This window comes from Lepidochelys olivacea (assembly GCF_965140295.1).
Source record: "Lepidochelys olivacea isolate rLepOli2 genome assembly, chromosome: 20".
NCBI classification, from domain to species: domain Eukaryota; kingdom Metazoa; phylum Chordata; order Testudines; family Cheloniidae; genus Lepidochelys; species Lepidochelys olivacea.
The window spans coordinates 9,727,589-9,748,141 of NC_140430.1; positions in this window are offsets into that span (position 1 = coordinate 9,727,589).

The following is a 20,553-nucleotide window of genomic DNA, read 5'->3' on the forward strand; positions in this document are numbered from 1 at the left end:
AGGCCTAATTGGATAGAGGTGTACCTGATTACGAGGTCAGATTGGGGCTAGTGAGTCAAGGAACCAATCATTCCATTAACAGGGAAACTGTATAAAAGGACATGGGCAGGAGCCCTTTGAGGGGAACAGACAGAGAAAGAAACTTGGGTTACCAGATGTCCCAATATTTGGGGCTTTATCTTATACAGGTGCCTATCCCCCCCCCCCCCCCCGCCCGTCCTGATTTTTCACACTTGCTGTCTGGTCACCCTAAGAGAAACAGAAAGACAAAAAGCTAGGAGAGCCTGACAAAGTGAGGTCTCTGAGTGGAAACACCTTACCCCCCACCTGACTTTTGGAGAAGAGCTTAGAAAGTTGAGATACAATATAAAGGTGCTATGTATTGGTAGGGGGATTAAATAGACTATACGTTGGTGTTTACAAGCAAAAAAGTCTCAACGCGGTCTGTGTTTGTGGAAGATGTGGGGGTGCAACACCCCTCTGTGTCACAGCTGGGGGCTCATCAGGGATTTCCCTGTTATCTATGCAAATGGAGAGCCTGTTGGAGAAGCCGGTGTAGAGGTTTGGCAGTCCAGGCGATGGAGGGAACACTGAAATAGGTGATGAAGCAGCAAAGAGAAGTGTAGAACAGGGGTTCTCAACCTTTCTGTTTCTGAGCCTCCCCCCACCCTCAACATGCAAGAAATACTCCATGGCCCAGTTTCAGGCCTCTGCCCTGCCAGGCATCAGAGTTTTGGGCTCCTGGCTCCAGATTTTAACCCCACAGGGTGCAGGGGCTTGAGTCTTTAGTGCAGGTGCTGGGCTCAAGGCTTCAGCTTTCTGCCCTGAGCCCCAGCTAGTCTAAAGCCAACCCTGCTTGGCAGACCCCCTAAAACCGGCCCGGTTGAGAACTGCTGGTGTAGAACAGTGGTCTCCAAACGTTTTGGCTCACGCACCCCCAGGGTGACCTGCCGCAGTCGCGCCACCGATGGAAGACCTGCCACAGGCAGGCCGCCAGAGGGGAGCACCAGCCATGGACATGCAGAGCTGCCGCCGAATGAAAAAAACGGCGGAGTGCCGTCCGGCGGCGCTACTGTTGCCATGCCCCCCCCCCCCCCGGGATTATCCCGCGCACCCCAGTTTGCAGACCACTGGTGTAGAAGACCCGACAGACCTTCCAACAATCCCAGCAGGCAGAAAAACAGCCTTTCCTTGCCCGGTAGGTTTAACAGCAAAAGAGTCGGCAGGAATTTATACGGGAGCAAGCCCAGGTCTGGCAACAACTCCTCCAAAGTTTGGTGAGTCCCGTGACAGGAAATGGAAACCAGGCACAGGAGATCAGACTGTAAAATGGGACCCGCGAACAACCCCGATGTGTATTTGGTTACTCTTCAAGGAGGAGCAGTGAGACCTCCTAGGGACAGAACAATGTGGGCCCTTCAACTGACACCCTATTTAACCGGGGAAGCACATCTAGGGCTTTTAGTGATGAGCAGGCAAGAGATTGTGACATGATTAAGGCAGCCATGCTGGACGAGGTGGGGCCTGTCCACAGAAAAGTACTGCCAGAAATCTAGAGTTGAAAGATGGATTGAGGGATTATGCCTCTGTGCATTTGGACAGAAATTAAAAGATTGGGCCACTCATTGGTAAGGCCAGATACTCAGACCGTGGGGGAGATCATGGATTCTTCAGAGTCTCCCTGAGCATACCCGAGTATGGGTTCTGTGGCGCCAGCCAGTTCATCTGGACCCCACAGTTAAAGTGAGAGGAATTTGCAGAGGCGGACATTCCCAGAGTGAGTCAGTGGTCTAAGGGACTAGATTTGAGAAGGACCAGAGTGCCTACAGCTGGGAAGGGCAGCAAGAAGAAGAGGGAGGAGCCTCAAGGAACTGTAGTGGGAGCTTGGCCTACGGCGTGCTTCCGACATGGACCTGAAGGACATCTAAAAAGAGACTGTCTGAAAATGGACTGTGGGTTTGCCCAGTTTTGTGGTTGGGACAAGACTCCCAGGCAGGGAAGAAAAAAGAAAGTACCTACCATATCAGTCTGGGTAGGGAGGAGCCACCAAAGGGACTAATGGACACAGCTTCATCCTGTTTGCTAATCAGGCAGGAGTTAGTGAAACCCCACTGGATACTTCCCAGAGGTAGGATCAAAACTGAATACCAGGTCCATGGGGACAATAAATTCTGCCCAGTGGCAGAGGTGACTCTGAAAATTAAGGGGAAGTTTAGGCAGAAACATGTAGGGGTAGTGGATGGATTGCCCCACTGCCTTCTACTGGGCATGGACTGGAATCCCTTTCTAACAGGGACACCAAGGCAGGTATGGAGGCCCAGGAGGGTGGAAATAAAACCTGAAGGGCCAGGTAAAGAGGAAATATATGTAAAGGGGCTGGAGGAACCTAGACACGAAAGTAGAGACAAGAGGGAGGAGAAAGAAAACAAAGGTCAAGCGTAAAGGTGACTTAAGATCATCCAGTGGGGTCAAACAGTCATCAGAGCCCTTACCACCAGGATCTCAGGAGCAGGCATCCCTAGAACACTTTGGAGGGACTCAGAGCAGTCTGTGTCCATGGAAGAGGCCGGGGCACAGCCTACCACCCCGTCACATATAGGTACCTAAAATGGGCCTGCACATGGGCCAACAGCATGAGCAGAATCTATACTCGTGTCTGCAGCGCCAGCAATCACATAGCTAGGTACCCATCCATCTGAACAAATTCAAGTTTTGTGGACAAAACTGAGGCACCCATCTTGAAAACCTGACCCACTGTGGCCACTACATAAGATCAGCCTTACTGGCTCAGTCCAATGGTCCATCTAGTCCAGTACACTGTCTTCCAACTGTGGTCAATGCCAGCTTCTTCAGCAGGAATGAACAGAACAGGGCAATCATGAAATGATCCAATCCCTGTTGTCCAGTCTCAGTTTCTGGCGGTCAGAGGCCTAGGGACACCCAGAGCTTGGGGTTGCATCCCTGACCATCTTGCCTAATAGCCATTGATGGACCTGTTCTCCATGAACTTATCTAATTCTCTTTTTTATTTAAACCCAGTTATACTTTTTGCCTTCACAACACCCCTTGGCAATGAGTTCCACAGGTTGACCGTGTGTGGTGTGAAGTAGTACTTCCTTATGTTTATTTGATACCTGCTGCCCATCTGTGAACAGAGCTGAGATCCTGGTTTCCTAGGAAAATTCAGAGACATTATAAAACCATGAAGTCTGTAATTTGAGCACCTTGTTGGCATGGAATAAAGAAACACAACAAGAAGAGAAACTAATAATGTTGCGAGATTGGTGGGAAATGTACATTAATGTGCTACCAGAGCTGAAGTCAACTGAGGACTCAGGAATCTTAGTGTTAACTGGCGAGGGGCACAGAGTGGGTGCCGAGGGGCCTGGTACATACATTCTAGCTCACTAAAAGATTGCCCCATGAGTCTCAAATAAAAGCCCATGTCACCAATATCATTGTGAAACGCATGTACAGATGCTGTGTCAAGAGTCATGGATATGCATTGAAAATTACATTCTTAGGATCTGTGTCTCGGGACTAGTCACCAGGAAAGGTGACAAAATGGTTTTCTTTCAGGCAAGAAATGTTTATCCATCTGTTTGTTTACATGTACATTAAGCATGTAGGGTTCACATTCAGTTGAGAAGGACTGTGAGAACTTCAAAGAAAGAAAAGTAGCAGGAAGTAGACAGGGGGTGGAGACCCAATTTTGGGGCACACATCAAAGGTTTGCTCTAGTCTATTTGGGGGACATCTTTCACTTAGGAAGTAGATGGACCGCGAGTTTGCTTCATGAAAGAGGGGTCGCGATCAGGCTTGGTTGAGAACTTTGGGTGAGAAACATCTTGAGACAGGAGGTTAACCTGTTGGTTAAGTTTAGTTTCTAGGAGCAGGATATGATTTCATTTGAAATGTAACCATTTTTTGCTTGCATTCTTACTCACGGTCACTGGAATCTCTGTTCTTTGAGAATCTCGGTTCTTCTTTTCACTAGAAATATATCTAAGTGCTGTGTGTTTTGCAGTACAGAGTATAAGTATCGAGTACAGAGTCTAAAGAAGAAGTAATAAACTGGTGTGTACTGTTCCATTGGGAACAGCAGGCCTGACAATTCTGTGGGAGTTCAGTGGATAAAGGGCTGGACACTATACGGAATGGTCAGAAGACTCGGGGGTGGGTGTGTGCCTGTCATTAACCCGTACAAAGAGACTGAGGTCTGAGGAGGCCTGGGTGGCAGGGTTTGTTTTGCCAGAGCCTGGTAGTTTCAGGGAACTGACCCACAGCAGGCACAGACAAGACTTCCTCACTCGAAGGGCACGTGATGCTAAGGTGCCTCGTAACCCTGGGAACTCCTGGGGAGCGTCAAACAACTCTCCTGGAATTCTCTTTGTTTCTCTTCCTTCCTTCTAATTACCGGCAAGGGTTGCCCTCAGGAAGTTGTAGCCCTTTTCGGATTTCGCTCGGGCTGCTTCTCGTTGGCAAAGGCAGCTTTTGTCCGAGGGTTTGGCTGACCTGCTGCAGGAGAACAGGAAACAACTCTGGGAGCAGTTCCCGCACAGCTTTGCTCGACTGCAGGGCTGACACCACCTCAAAGATGGCACATGTTGCCTGAAAGGAGAGCATGGTAAAAAAGGAGATCTCTTCCCAACACCATCACACCCTCTCTCCCCTTCTGATGTCTGCTGTACTAAATTCTCCCTTCGGCCAGTAACTTGAATGACAGCGAGCAACTTGCTTAACTCGTGGCTCACTTTCCCACATCTGTATAAATGTGTATGACCTCCCAAGGCATGCTGCGAGTCCAAAGGAAGATTTGCAAAGCACTGTGAGAAACCTGCTCCAAAGACTTTCTAATGGCCAGACAGTATTAAGGAAATCAGTAACGTAGCTAAAACTGCCGTATTTGTTCCACAGACAGCAGAGCCGGACTCAGGGAAACAGTCCATCAGAGGAGAAGTGCCCACACAGCAATATTATACCACACTTCCCGCTTTCCATCAGCAGGATTGTCACAGGGCACAGGAAAGCCTGAAAGACGTGTCTGTCATCTAACTTACTGAGAGAGGTTCAGCAGCTGCCAAATGCTTGTCAATTTCTGTCTCTGAGGTGATGCTGCCTTCTGTTCTTGTTGGAGTCTTTATCTTCTCTATTAGGGCTTGTAGGACTTGAGTGGCAAGCAAGGGGTCTCCCCCCAGAGATCTCCACAGCTCAGCGGTGTCACTGCAGTTTAACAGAAGTTACAGGTGAGCCCTGGACACTTTTGTGGCTCACCCTGAATGCGTCATATTTTAGTAAAGACCAAATGTTCTCCTTGCCTATGATGAGAGAGTTAAGAGTCCTGTCCTCCTTTAACTCTCCTTGTGTTTAAATATGGAGTTTCCAGTTACAGAACTAAGTTAAGTGACCTAGTCTTCCTGCAGCCTAACCATTAATACTAGACTTCAGAAGGACAGGACACAGAGCGCCAACCTCACTTCCTGTTTTCTCCACTTCCCAGTCAATATGGAATCATGAGCATGTGGCTCCCAAAGATCTAGGGTTTGGAAGGCAAGTGGATGAAAGAACAGCCAGATTCCTACTCGATGGACATACAACTATGAGAACGAATATTCATGGCCATCCTATGTCCCCTTCACAAATGGTGTCCCTACCCTCTGTTTGCCAAAAGCTGGGACTGGGCAACAGGGGATGGATCACTTGACAGCGACCTGTTGTGTTCATTTCCTCTGGGGCATGTGGCACTGGTCACGGTCGCAAGACAGACTACGGGGCTAGATGGCCTTTTGGTCTGACCCAGTATGGCTGTTCTTATGGTCTTAGATTCCAGCACTGATCACTGATAACTCAGTTAGGGATCTTTAAACAAAATGGTGGATCTGCTTCCAGTCCACTTTTAAGTACCAAGGATGGCAACACTGCTCTAGCAGCCCCACCCTCACTGATACCAAGCAGAGGTCTGATGATAATATTGGCCCTAGTCTTTGCAATCAGCCAGGGATTTGCACCTGAAGCTGTCATGCTACCAGGAAACCAACAGCCACTGCTCATTTCCAGAGTGAGCTCAATTCAGGCGTCTAGAGAGGTAGATGTTTCCAACAGTACACTCCAGTTATACCAGTAAAGATAGGTCTTTAGGATGTCAAAGCAGCTATTCATGAATGGAAACAGAATGACACTTAATTTCTCTCCGCACCCCACCTTAACGTGTTCTTGGACCTTCCTACAGAAAGAGCCAGGCTCTTAACCCTTAGGAATGATCCCAAACTGTCTGTGGCTTAAATGAAGCCCTACATCTCCTAGTAAAGCTGTGGGATCCAGGTTTTACCAAGATGAATGCAATAGGTAGTGGTATATACCTGTCCATCGGCAGACGTTTGCTGAGGAGGCTGGAGATCACTGCCTCTTGGTGATGGTGAGCTAGAATGGACACTGCCTCCACCAGGAACTGCCTCAAGCTGCCCTCCTGGATCGTAGGCATGTGGCGATATAGTATAGCCAGGATATCTGGCACCTGGAAGGAACAAAACCAGAAAGAAATGTCCCTTTTTCTTTCTCTCCATTCATTCTACAGAATCAAAACCTTTATTTAGCCATTTGCTGCTTTTTTAGAAATGCCTCACTTCAAGAAGCAAATGTTCAAATACGTCTGCGTAACTTGAACCCACACAAATTGCCCACACACGGCTGTAAAAATTAACACTGACACACACACAGACACACCAGGTAATTTAATGTGGTGGTGCCCAGCTGTGCATTACATAAACCAGTTCACATGCACAAAAGGCGGCTTTGCTTGCCCAGATTTTGCAGGTGTGATTTAAGCAGCCAAATCTGACCATTTGCCTCGAGAATGCAGAGCTCATCAACAACCACAAGCACAAAATATGCAAGTGCTTTAAAGACAGTGTGCAAATGCCTGGGACTATGAACAGGGGACTACCTCTCATATTCATTCCTAGCCCTTCACATCTTCAAAACACTGTGCAAACATGGCAGTTCTGCTGCGAGGGTTCCCTGTCCTGAGGCCTTTCACCAGCCTTGTTAGAAGATTTGTGGAGTGCTCCTTTCATCTAGCCCTAATGCACTGGGTGCCAGAATAAGGCATATAAATAGTGGATCCCAAAGACACTAGCGTTTTCTCCCTCCCTCCTTCTCTTCTTAAAGGGTAGGTCTACACAGCAAAAAAATCCCACAGCACTGAGTTTCAGAGCTCAGGTCAACCTGGGCCTGTGGGGCTTGCACCATGGGGCTAAAAGTGGAGCTGTTCCTGCTCGGGCTGGAGCCCAGGCTCAGAAACCTGGCAAGAGGCTGGCAATAGCCCAGTGCTCTTTTTAATCCATGTAGCCCTTAACCATAGGCCTCCTAATACCTGGAGGCCTCCAAGTGCCAGTCATTCTGTCTTCTTGTCTTTTCCCCAGAGTCTGTTTTCTCAAACCTTTCTTGGCTGAATACTTTGGCAACAAGCTAGACCAATAAACAACCAACCATCTTCCTTTTCCCTTGGATTATCTTGGTCTACTGCTATTGATTCTGCCATTGCCTATCTTAGGGTAGAAACAGAGATGGAATCGACTCTATGTCCGAGGGGGAGAAACAGCAAGATTTTTCTTCCTTACACATGAGGGCAAAGATCAAAAAGTCTAGAGTTCAGGCAGAAAAGCTCTCCAGTTCCCAGTTTTACCTCGTCCAGCATGGCACCTCCACACTCCTTCAGGATGATCTTCATCCACAGTCCAGCTGCCGTGGCACAGGTGGGGCTAGCAGACAGCAGACCACCCAATGTGGCCTCAATAAAGTCTGTGGCCTGTTCCGAAGGAAAGTACTCACTAACAACCTGGGAACAAATCAAAAACAGGAGAGACCGCCATGATGTTTGGCTCCAGCACTTTTAAAAATGGAAAAAAAGATACATGCATCAGCAAATGGTGAATTAGCCTCCTGTCTAGCTCGCCATTTGGGATTACAATTCTCTCTCTAGTCTCTAGACTACATTTTTGTCTTCTACACTAATGATATCAGGTTAGAGGCAAAGACTCTGTTGCACAGTTAGCACAACATTGTACTGGATATGCAGGAGGTAAGTTTCCCGTTTGTAGTCTCTGACATACACTGCATCTTTTTACAGCACACAGAAGTCAGTCAAGAGAGGCGTGCACACAAATATCGGCGAAGGCAAACCCACAAGGTGATGGAATGAATCCTGGGTGGTTTCTCAGCTTGATGTTCCACTAACACAGTTTTTCTCCTGGATGGCTGGATGGCAGGGCCGGCTCCAGGCACCCGCCGAGGAAGCTCGTGCTTGGGGCGGCAGATTGCAAGGGGCGGTGTTCCAGCCAAGCTTGGGGCGGCATGGGGGTCTTTTATTTCATTATTTTTTGTGCTTCACCGCTCCGGATCAGTGAAAAAGCAAGAGCCGGCCCTGCTGGATAGGTACATGTGTGTGCATCCGCGTGCGCATTTTCATGGGCGTGCAACATTCTGTGGAATCTGGTTTTTACGTGGCATTCAGAGCACACATCTAGGAAAACCATCTTGCTGGTTACTAGCAACCAACGCCCCGCTCCCACAGCTCCCTCCGAGTACGGAAAGGCATCATGAAAGAGCAAATGTCAAATGAACGGTGCCCGGTCACTCGCACATCCGCACAAGCTTTTTGAGTCCGTTACCCTGGCCATTTTGGAAGATGCCTGAAACAGAGCCTCGGGGTCTGGAGCTGTTAGTGCTTCACGGAGACATCTCAGCTCCTCCTCTGCTGAGCCCAGGTTTATGGACTGGCCTGGAGTGGAGAAAAGGAGAAAAAGTACTGTAACGATTAAGGAAACTGAACCCCTACTGCATGGATCTTCATATGGGAGGATCCATGTGCTATCATAGAATCATTGAATCATAGAATCTCAGGGTTGGAAGGGACCTCAGGAGGTCATCTAGTCCAACCCCCTGCTCAAAGCAGGACCAATCCCCAACTAAATCATCCCAGCCAGGGCTTTGTCAAGCCTGACCTTAAAAACTTCTAAGGAAGGAGATTCTACCACCTCCCTAGGTAACGCATTCCAGTGTTTCACCACCTTCCTAGTGAAAAAGTTTTTCCTAATATCCAACCTAAACCTCTGCCACTGCAACTTGAGACCATTACTCCTTGTCCTGTCCTCTTCTACCACTGAGAATAGTCTAGAACCATCCTCTCTGGAACCACATCTCAGGTAGTTGAAAGCAGCTATCAAATCCCCCCTCATTCTTCTCTTCTGCAGACTAAACAATCCCAGTTCCCTCAGCCTCTCCTCATAAGTCATGTGTTCCAGACCCCTAATCATTTTTGTTGCCCTTCGCTGGACTCTCTCCAATTTATCCACATCCTTCTTGTAGTGTGGGGCCCAAAACTGGACACAGTACTCCAGATGAGGCCTCACCAATGTCAAATAGAGGGGGACGATCACGTCCCTCGATCTGCTCGCTATGCCCTATGCTGATGATTCGATGATTCTATGTGCTATGTTGTCATCAGCATAGTGTAAAATCTTGGCCCCATTGAAGTCAATGGCAAAACTCCTGTTGACTGTAATGGAGTCGGGATTACACCCTAAAATGTCTGAACGTTAACAGTAGTGGTATGTTATTGTGAATGATCCAGGATTGAACAAGCACTGTGTTCAGCTTGGAGCAGCTTTCTGTGTGTGTCTGGTTTCAGCAGTCTCTCTGCTCTCACTATTTACATCTAAGCTCCTCTTCAAGTACAACTCATGCAGGTAGATCAGAGGTTCCAGTTTAGAGGTGAATCCCTCCACCAAACTCTCCTTGTAAAAGAGACGGGGATAGACAAAAAACTTCGGCAAGAAACCCAGGCTCATCAGTCACTTCTAAACAAGGCTGGGATTACTATGTCGTACATTCAAAGGTTGGAGTCCCTTATTCTGTTTCTGAATCACCAACACTGTTTGTAGGACTGATTAATAATAATTGGAACTAGGGTGACCAGGGGTCCCAATTTTATAGGGACAGTCCCCATTTTGGGGTCTTTTTCTTATATAGACTCCTATTCCCCCCCACCCCCTGTCCCGAGGTTTCACATTTGCTGTCTGGTCACCCTCATTGGAAATGGCCTTAAACGATAACCAAGCTCTATCCCTTATCATCTAACCTTTAGGTGAAAAGAATATCCTACTCTTTCACAAAGGGGAAAAATGGCCTCTACTTACTCCAATAGCTCTGAAGGCTCATGACAGAGGGCTGCTGGAAGAACTTTTTGTTTACAGAATTATTCCAGGAAACCCCTCCAATACAGCCAGTGGCAGGGTAAAGAGAATGAAAATGTTTAGTACCAAGGGCTTGTCTCCATGGCGATATTCAAGAAAGCTAATCCCCATTCATTTTCAAAATGCATGAGTTAAACTTCATTAAACACCTATGGGGACACACTTATTTAGAATTAAAGTGGCCTTCATTCAGGTTAGTTTCATCCATGGAATTCACTACAATTAATAAGGCCCATTTTAATTCAGAATCCGAGCATCCACATGTGTGTTTAATGCCATTTACCTCATGCACTTTAAATGTACACCTTTAGTTCATTTGGATTAACTTTCCTTAGTGTCCCTGTGTAGACAAGCCCTAAGGAATTTAGTGCTTATCTACCTGTATGCAGACCATTTATTAGTTGTACAGTTCCCAAAAGTGTGCTAGGCTCTTTACACATCAGAATCTTCTCTTCTAATGAGGTATTTACAAGATGCCCACCATTCTGTTATCTAAGCGACAACAGACAGGACAGAAAGAACTAGATAGGCAGACAAATGGACATTACAACAGTGAAAGAAGGTGAAGAATTCCTTATACCTGCTAATGGTCTCCTCACCTTGTATACAGAGAAGGCAGCTGATACAGTCAACCACCCACTGACGGGACGTGGCCAGCGAATCACAGCTGTATGGTGCTATGCGTCCAATCAGAGATCCAAACCGATCAAAAGTTCCCTGAGTCTAATGAAAAAAGAAGGAAGAAGGAAGAATGAATGGTCTCCAGTTGGACTAGACTTCACTTGCCATCCTTATTGTTGAGACCAGTCAGCTCTGTGTTTTTGGGGAACCAGGGCGCAGTATCTAGCCTGTCTGACTCATGAAAGACACCCCCCGCCCCCACCAGTCTCTGTTTGAACCCAAACCCATCAGAGAAAAGGCTTGCAGAGAACAATGAAGGGTGTTGGGAGTCACACCTAGACCCCTCCTGAGAAGGGTGACAAGATTAAGACATCTCCATTTGCATACAGAATGAAGAACAGAGACAACTCCCCTAGCCTCATCTGCATGAAAGATGGGATAGGAATTAGCATGAAGAATGAGGAACAGAGAACCGCACTGAACTCTGGGACCAGAAAAGCAGGGACGCACTGCATCATGGGAATCCCTGCTCCAGATGCTAATGAACCTACGCCTGCACACACCTAGCTCAGCAATTATCAGACCAATTCTAGTAATAAATCCTTATTATCCTAAAATACTGAAGCAGCCTAGTTGCCTTGTGAGCTCCCTGGAAAAAACCACCACCCATAGCCAAGAGTGATCAGCTCCTATTGTCTAGCCTAAAGAAAACCCTTGAAAACCCATCAGTTTACCCATAAACAAATCTAGTGTTCTCCCTTGAACCATTGTATTTTCTCTACAAAACCCCCTACCTATGCCCAAGTAAGGGTTCTGATGTATAGACCCAAACTCTGCTTCAGTTCCACTGGGATTCCATCTCCTGACTGATCGTGCGGGGGGCTCTGCCTGTCTCCAGCACTCAGGACCCTGAGCTACCACCACCACCTGGGAACCCCAACCAGTTCAAGCCTCATGGAGTGGGTGAGATTCCCCCCCCCCGCCCCTCCATTTTCTTTTCTTCCTCAGGTATTAACCTTTCAAATGTAACCATTATGTTTGTTTAGCCCTCCTTGTGTAGTTATCACTATTATTCAACAAATAACTTTTGTGGTTCAGCTGGTTGCTTCTCTCTCTCTCTCTCTCTCTCTCTCCCTCCCAATTTTACTCTGTATTTTCCGCTTCCCCCATTTACTCTGCAGCAACCCTTCTTTTACCTAAGCTAAAGATCCCGGTAGTGCCCAAAAATACTGTGGGGTTTGCTCATGAAGTGGGTTACTACCAGTACAATTGTAACGTGAAAGTGGGATAGGGATGTGTTAAACTTGGGGCACGTAAGAGGGGAGCAGCTGAAAGTGCTGCTTAACCCAGCCCATTGAGTACAGGGCCATATGAGAGGATCAGCTGGAGAGGGCTGATGGACCTGGTCCGCTCAGACTTGCTCTGCTAGTGCGTGCGTGCGTGCGTGCGTGTTCATCTCGTTCTAGGCTGGAGGGACCCAGCCCTGGGGAACCGAGGTCCTGCAGGGTAGCTCCACTGGGAGGGGACTTGCAGAAGGAAGGAGGAGAGCTCCACACAAGTGACATAAGCAGCACATTAATAGAATTACAGACCCTCCCCCCCTCCAAGAAGAGTAACCCTAATCAATGAGCCTACCCCAAAGTAACAGGCACATCTGGTACCATTGTGCCCCTGATTCCTGTACTGTACTGGGTAATGCACTTTGGAAAACATAATCCCAATTGTACATACAAATGGATGGGGTCTAAATTAGCTGTTATCACTCAAGAAAGAGACCTCAGAGTCATTGTGTACAGTTCTCTGAAAGCATCCGCTCAACATGCAGTCAAAAAATAACAATATGTTAGGAACCCTTAGGAAAAGGATCGATAAGAAGACAGCAACTTTCTTTGTGCCACGATAGGAATCTACAGGACCCCCAAACCTTGAATACTGTATGCCGTTTTGGTCATCTCATCTCAAAAAAGATGTGTTAGAATGGGAAGAAATACGGAGAAGTGCAACACAAATTAGGCCTATGGGATAACTTCTCACCCAAGGGAGATTAAAAAAAGAGCGACGTTTCAGCTTGGAAAAGAGACGACGAAGAGGGAATATGCTAGAGGTCTATAAAATCATGACTGGTGTAGAGAAAGTCAATAAGGAAGTGTTATTTAGCCCTTCACCTAACACAAGACCAAATAAAATTAATAGGCAGCAGGTTTAAAACAAACCAAAGGAAGCATTTCTTCACACAATGCAGTCAGAAGACAGGATACTGGACCAGATGAACCATTCTTTTGCAGGATGCAGGTTAGCCATTCTTATGTTTTATGTTCTTAGCTGGTTAAATAGAAATTTTCCTTTACCACCCTGGGAGCATAAGAACCAAGAATGCATTTGTGACACTGGCAGACCAGGCAACCTGTGTATGACCCATAATAACTTAATGAGAGGCACTTCCACTGTATCAAGACAAAAAGAAAAGGAGTACTTGTGGCACCTTAGCGACTAACCAATTTATTTGAGCATAAGCTTTCGTGAGCTACAGCTCACTTCATCAGATGCATACTGTGGAAACTGCAGAAGACATTATATACACAGAGACCATGAAACAATACCTCCTCCCATCCCACTCTCCTGCTGGTAATAGCTTATCTAAAGTGATCACTCTCCTTACAATGTGTATGATAGTCAAGTTGGGCCATTATGCTTTTGATTTTGTCTCCTTGGATTACAAACATGGATACATTTAACACCGGCAGGAGAATGACATGCCTTCTCTATTCTGCAGTCTCTCATCTGGATCTGAATGAAAGCTCCACCCAGATATCCATTCATCCCATAACACTGAAAAAATTGAAATAGTTCACTGTTCCACACACAATCTTACCGTAGCATTCTGATCACTGAGAGTGGATTTCACAATCAGAAGCTTTTTAACTCTTGTCTCAGGCACTGAAAGATAAGGAGAGGTGTACAGTACTTCTTTGTTCCACACACACTCACTTTCCACACTGGAATTAATCCTGGATTTCAAAGGGCCCTAGTTAAGAATAGTACCAAGCTTCTCTCCTCTACAGAATCAGTGGGGAAAACATAGGACCAGATTCTGGTCTCAGTTGCACCAGTGTAAATCTAAAGTAATTCCATTTCTCTAAATAGTGCCATCCTACTACCATGATGGAAATATTATAAAGGAGTTTGATAGACTGAGGTGACTGAAGTTAATCTGCAAAAAGAAAAGGAGTACTTGTGGCACCTTAGAGACTAACCAATCTATTTGAGCATGAGCTTTCATGCTCCTTTTCTTTTTGCGAATACAGACTAACACGGCTGTTACTCTGAAACCTGAAGTTAATCTGTGTTTACACCGGCATAACAGGACTCAGAATCTAGTCTAGAGTGTATAATACTTAGGATTCTCGAGACAGGAGTATTATTCTATTTTTATCTGATTCTTGTTAACGTGCATTAGCCCCAAGTTAACTTCTGTATTTGAAGTTGAAAAAGACCTTGACAAATATCTTGGGCTACATTCAGCACTTAGTTGAACCTGTTGATTTCCATATGGGGCCATATAGGGGTAACTTAGGGCAGCATTTGGTCCCTTAGTGGATCTCCAAACCACTGGTGACTGTGTGTTCTAGAGCCTCTGTGCCCCATTTGCAGAGGTGATGAGTCTGTTGCAGCCCTGCCGGGCCTACACAGCCTTGGTTCTTTAGCTCAATCTCCAGTAGCTCAAGCTTTTAGCTCTGGATGTCCTCAACTCAACCCTCAGCATGTCGGCCAAGAGGGCAGCTGGCACAGTTGCTCCTGTGTTACTTACAGTCAGCCCCAACAATAGCCCTCAGGAGCTCTAAAGACACCACACGAACGGCCTCATGCTCAATCTTCTGCTGCTTGTGTAGAAATGCTAGCATGTCATCAGGAGAAGAACGGGCTGCAAGGGAAGAAATCACATCCTCACTGCCTGCAGAACTCTTCTTCTTACCGTACCTCACAAAGGTAAGGAAGTTACAAAGAAACCACAGTGTCACTCAGAGTGTCTTCCCCTTACCTAGCAGAAGTACACAATGGAACAGCTCTTTGTGGTTTTCAATGCTGAGCTGCTTAGCTGGAGAACAGATCTGTGGGAAGAAGGGAAATGGTCAAAGAAAAACTAATCAGAAGCAATGGAAAAGAAAAATGTTCAATTAATTTCTAAGCTTCCGCTTCCTGCTTGTCCAACTGGAGGTCTGAACCCCAGGGAGATGGTCCTGCATGCACAGCAAGACTCAAAGACAATGACCAATACATAAGATAAGAGAAGCTAAAGTGTTTTGAGCAGCAGAGCTGACCTAATCAAGACACAGCCACAGTTTTTACTTTACAACTCTGACTCCCCCTGGTAATCGGCTTATGGTGAAATTGCTTTACAAACTGAGCTGGATAGTAGCTAAGAAAATGAGAGCGCTCCCTGCTTACTCTTGAGCCTGCAGAAATCAGTAAGGCATGAGGAGGTCCCCAGGCTCTCCACGATCATTCCATCGATTTTTCAGTGTTAATATGCTTCAGATCTGCTGTGCCTAAGCTCAAGGGATCCAAGCAAAACCACCCCTCACCTGGTTGTGCAGAGCACTGCAGATGGCTTGAAACTTCGCTTTAGGTAGAGGGATCTTATATTCACCAGAGACCTCCAAGAGCTGGCTCAGACTCTGCAACAGAGGGCGAAAGTCAGATGGTGGGCACACAAAGGAGCCATATGTAGTGACTGAAGCAGATTCAGGGGATTCCTAGATTCCAAGGCCGGACCGGATTCTTGCCATCATCTAGTCTGACCTCCGGGCGGTATGACACAGGCCATAGACCTTGCCCAGAATCATTCCCAGAGCAGAGCTTTTAGAAAAACATACCAATCCTGATTGAAAAGTCGTCAGAATCCGCCTTGGCCCTTGATAAATGGCTCTAATTGTTAATTATCTCACCATTAAAAATGTACACCGTAGTTCCAGTCTGAAAGTGTCTACCTTCAGTTTCTAGCCATTGGATCAAGTGACACCTTTCTCTGCTAGACGGAAGAGCCCATTAGATAATAGGAGTCCCTCATGTAAGATATTAGAGACTGTAATTAAGTCACCCTGTCACAGGATAGGTCCACCCCGTCAGGGTGGTATCAGGTTGAGGAGGAATTGAAGTAGATCTGGAGTGGCCCAACTGGCCTAGTCTCCCTAGCCACCACAGCAGTCCGGGCTCCTAGGGCAGCATCGCCTAATGGTCGGGATCAGTGCAGCAGCCCTTGGGTGAGGGTCCACGGCCCAACAGCCTGAGTCACTTGGGCTGCCCTTCTCGGGATGGCAGTGCGGCCTAGTGGCCAAAGTCAGTAGACCCACCCTTGGCTGCAGGGCAATGCGGCCTAGTGGCCAGAGTCGATAGAACCACCTTTTGTGGCAGGGAAGTGTTACCTAGTGGTGAGCCCTTCTCCACTGGGTCCTACCTATTCCACAGGGTCCCAGCCCAGGGCGCAGGGGTATCTGCCACCAACTCAGCAGGGATCCTTCCAAAGCATGCTGAGTGAAGCCCGCTACCTCAACTGGATCAATGCTTCGTCCACCTAGGCTGCTTCCCACCCGTTCTTCCGCAGCTGGGACTCTCAGGGATTCTGGGGTCTCTCCTCCATCTCTGGCATTGGGTGGCTGGGGGTCAGCTGCAGCCACAGTCCGGCTGGCCTCTGAATCCTGGAGCACTGGCAGTCTCTCTGCAGGAGCCTGCAATGCGCCTCGGCTCCCTTCGGCAGCCATCCCAGCCTGAGCTGAGCGGCTCTCTTTTGTATCCTGGGTCCAGCTGAAGCATGCCGAGCAGAGATGAGGGGGCATGGCCTCCTCGGCCCACAAAGCAGGATTAACCCCTGCTGAACCAATGCGGGGTAGGTAAACCCCATCACACAGCCTTTTACTTTCTGTGTATTAAACTAAAGAGATTGACTTCCTTGATTCTCCCTCTGTAAGGCACATTTTCTAATCCTTTCGTCACTGTGGCTCTTCTGTCAATTTATCAACACCCTTTTTGAATTGTGGGCACTAGAACTGGACACAGGATTCCAACAGTCGTCAGACAAGTGCCAGATTTAGAGGTAAAATAACCACTGTGCTCCTCCTTGAGATTCCCCTTTTGATGCACCCCAGCTTTAGCTTTTTTGGCCACAGCATGAGTTCATGTTCAGCTGATTATGCCCCATGACCCCCAAAATCTTTTTCAGAGTCACTGCTTCCCAGGACAGCATCCCCCATCAGGTATGTGTGGCCTAAATCCCTTGTGCCTAGACACATACATTTACATTCAGCCGTATTTAAAGGCATATTGTTTCTTTGCGCCCAGTTTGCTAAGTGATCTAGATCACTCTGAATCCATGAGCTCTCCTCTCCATTATTTACCACTCCCCCATTTTTATCTCATCTGCCAACTTTATCAGTGATGATTTTATGTCCTCTGCCAGGTTATTGATTAAAAAAAAGATGAAAATCGAATTCCTTCCTGCATCTAACACACTTTTTCTCCTTTGCTGCTTGAAGCTTCCAGAATGTCTCGGATGCCATCTACATATTTTACTATGTTTACACAGTTGTGTAGTGCCCTGATGCTATCAAAGAAGTCCATGATGCATTGGTTCCCTCCAAATCATGGGTATTTCAACCCCCAAAGTGACCACATACTCCGTACTAGAAAGCTTCAACCAACATAGACGGTGAGTAAATATCACTACCAAGAAGTTAGAGCTGTCTCATGACTTCATTTACAACTGTGTAGCCCCACTCAAGACAGAATATGGCCCCTTACTTCTCGCTCATGTGGTACTGAGGGGGGATGAAATAGAGAGACAAGGTGAGTGAGACAATATCTTCAATTAGATTATCACACCCACCTTGTCGCTCCAATATCTTGGACCAACATGGCTACAAGAGCACTGCATAGAACGGTAGATGAAACAGACAGGCAATGATTTTATATCTATTGAGTTATGCAATGCAAAGCAATGACCCTCAAGTCTCCTTATTATTAATTTTCAACCGTTGACAGTTGGCTTGGTATCGACCAGAGACAACATATGGTAGCCCCTGCTCTGAGGAGCTTATGATCTAAAAGAGAGACACAGAGTTGACAGGATGTTTTGGGAAATCACAAGGCGGGAGTATCTTGTTGTGCAGGTGTTTTGTTTTTTATCTCCTTCTCCTCCTCCCCAGGAAACAGAGGATGCTTTTCAGAAGAGGCAGTTACCTACAAATCTTGTTGCCTGGGTCACCATGTGTATAAACCCAGAACTTGTGTGCATATTTATTATCTAACAAGTCACTATCTAGACCAGGAAACCCCACTGGCAGCAAATTCCTCCTGCAGGTCATACAGGCACACAGAGAGACAGTTACCTTAATGAGTGGTACCTCACCTTGGTGACGTGAAAAACATCAATTTCCTCCTTATATTGCTCAAGGAGCCATGAGATCTCTTTAAATATTGGATTTTGCGGCTCCTTTTTGTGTAGCAGGATGCCCATCATGGGACCAAGGGCTTTGATGACGGCCTTCTTGAGCTGCATAGATGAGACACAGAATTTATGTTCCTATGAATTCATTCAATATCTTCCAATAGGCACAACTTTCCTACTTCTAATGAGTGCAGTTTCCCTTGTTCCACTGTCGGAACGGTCCTATCCCAATATTTCCTGGTAAAGAACCAGGACTCGTAGGGTTGGTGTCAGGATTATATTCTAATGCACCTCACAACTAGACCAGGTAAAATATTTCCCCAGATTAGTATGCATTCTAGGCCAACTCATCCCTGCTGTAACTCCACTGGGGCTGAATGGACTTAGACCAGGAATTAATTTAGCCCACTATCCCGGGTTCATCTGCACATTAGGTGCACAAAACTAGACTCCATGTACACTGGGTACAGACCGAATTTCCATGATGTGGTGACATTATAAACGTATGGGTTTTTGATGTTTTACATGACAATCTGTTCCATCCAAAAGGACCTACCATTAAATGCCATCATCACAAAGAGTGCCAGACACACAGAATGTAACATCACAATTTCCGCTAAAGGTTTAGAAAGCCAGCAATTCTCACCTCCAGCTCCTCACAGCTCAGCCAGTTGCTGGTCACATGACTATATAAGGGAAGAATGTTCTTGCAGAATTGTGATTCACCCATTCTGGGGAATGGGCACTTTTCCCAGTTCATAAAATATACATTCACTGCCCTTGAGCATTTTTCCAGAACTGCACAGAAGGAGAGAAGACAGGCCATGTGAAAAGGACATAGTAATAATGAGGAGAAGTTGCTTTCTCAGAGAAGACACCCAGGCCTATCGTTTACTCCAGTACCATGGCAGCTACTATCAGGACTAGATGCTGAAATCCCATATCAATTGGGAGCTATTTCTCTTTTCCCCATTCCATTTCTTGTTTCTTAAAAGGCTTTTTTCTTTGTACATCTCTCCATCTTTTTTCAATTACCATCATTTGAAGACTCTCGTCCCCTGCAGTTATTGTTTATTGAACCCGAACACTGTATGATTTCATCCTGAGTTACAGTTTGTCTGAAAGATGTTCAGTGCTCCTCACTGCCATTGGCTTTAGTGGGATTTGAAGGTAGTGGGGAGCACTTTGCCCTAAAAGTAGGTGCATCTAGTGTCCTTGCTAAGAGGAATTAGGGCCCAATCCTGTTCTCTATGAAGTGGATGGCAAAATTCCCATTTCCCTCAAGGGCGCAGGATTAACCCCTTACTGAGCATCACCTGAAAAGCAAAGGAAGAGAGAAGTGGAGTAGACAGAGAAAGAGGGTGAAAGGAGATGATGATGATGATGATGAAGAAACTGAGGAGAGAGAATGGGTGGAGGAGTGGGAAACAGGGGATTTTTAAATGTACAGTAATGAAATCTGCTCCCTTCACCTCCTCCCCCAGGAGCCTCCTGGCAGAGGGGCAGCTTCAGCCTTTGTGTCTGTTTATTTTAAACGATATGCGTGAGTCATAAAGGGCCTGAACTTACAAATGCTCAGCACCTCCTGCAAAGGAAGGAGCACTCTCAACTTCACTGAGTGCTATGGGAGCCAAGGAACAATCCAGGGAAGGGAGCACAGTTCAGGGCCTGTTTGCAAACTTGGTCAGTCACTTAAATCTGTACCAAGACCCCCTAAATATCCATTTGGGGCACCTACAGGAAGTGCTGGCACTTACCACCGCAAAATGCTTGTCTCATCCTGCTGTCCTTGACTAACGCCAACATGGAGATCATGACCTTCAGGATCATTCCCACAAAAGGGATACACTTAAGTGCTGCAGAGAAAGGCCAGAAGAGAAGGAAGACAGACAATCAGCTGCTCTCTGCCTTCTTACAACACATGTAGAAACACTGTGGGGCAGGATGCTATGGGTTCCGAGGCCATTGGCGCTGCATAAGCAGAGCAGAATGGCTTTAAAGCAGCCATTGAAAGCCAGTGGGGGATTCACCCTGAAGAGGGGAATCCTCCACAGGTGTACAGCTGTGCCCAATGCCCAACTCACTCCCAGTGTAAGGGGAGAGAGCACTGGGGCGGGATGGCAAGTGGGGTGGAGAAGAGCTCCACTAGACCTGATCTTCCACTCATTCCCATCCTTAAGGTACTTCACTCAGGGGCATAGGTTAGAGCTTGCACCTCCAGCTGGATCGCTCATGATC